Source organism: Rhea pennata, chromosome 13, assembly GCF_028389875.1.
Source record: "Rhea pennata isolate bPtePen1 chromosome 13, bPtePen1.pri, whole genome shotgun sequence".
NCBI lineage: Eukaryota > Metazoa > Chordata > Aves > Rheiformes > Rheidae > Rhea > Rhea pennata.
This window is the reverse complement of record NC_084675.1, coordinates 20,673,267-20,674,271: the sequence shown is the minus strand read 5'-3', so window position 1 is coordinate 20,674,271 and position 1,005 is coordinate 20,673,267.

Below are 1,005 nucleotides of genomic sequence, written 5' to 3'. Positions count from 1 at the left end.
AGGCCTATTGCTTTTTCCATACATGGCTGCAGTAAAAGTTTACGTAAGGTAGAAAGAGTTGATTTGGTAAGTCAACAGCTTTTTGAGCTTAGTACTGGTTGTGGGTTATATCAGACTTACCAACGGTGGTCTGATGTAGCTGTCCTAGGTGTTGTCTCATAAGAGTGGGTTAAATGTGCACGCAGGGAAGTGGAGACGGCAGCTGGCTTGGCTCAGGGGAGAATTTAGCTGCTACAAGCACGTCCTGCCTTCTGCCTATGGGTCACCAAGCCGAGTTTCAGACGAGAGTTAAGAAAGCTTTTACCCATTCCTGGCGGTGTATCAATTGCAACAGAAGGGATTTCAGTATTAAACGGTGGGAAATAGCAGATATGGAGACCTCGGTGTTCCTGATCATGCCTGTGCCTAAATTAAACTAGGTCTGCAAATCATAATTCAGCTTTAAGTGTTAGCTGGTCTGTGTAGATGAAGTAAAGCCGGTGTGCGATAAGGAAGGCTCGGCCTGCTACGGGTTATGAAGATATGCTGCTTTAAACTACAGCAGGAGAAATGGGAGTGTAATTCAACTTTTAATGGGAATAGACCGTCTCATACTGACAATTCAAGATAAGCTGTACTCATTAGCAATTAACAGGAGCTATATAAGGCATTTGTTTTTACGACAGTAGCAGTTGAAGGCTTTAAAAAAGGTTGTTGCCACACGGTGCTAGGTGGTAACAAATGCAACCGAAAGCCCTGCTCCGAGGAGCCTGCAGTCCTGGTCCTACCGAAAAGCGCATCAATCCCGATCACTCGTGAGAGGGGGGCGGTAGCGCGGGAAGGCCGGCGGCACGGCTCGGTCGCTCCGCGGGCTGCAGACTGACGCTTTGCTCGCGGGCAGGGAAGAGTCGGACTGGTGGGGTTACGAGCAGGGAATTGCTGTGCTTTGCCTCTGCGGAAAGAAAGGGCTCGTTTCATTTTCGGCAAGGTTGCTGTACAGCTCCCAGCTTCTCCTTCATCCTCAGC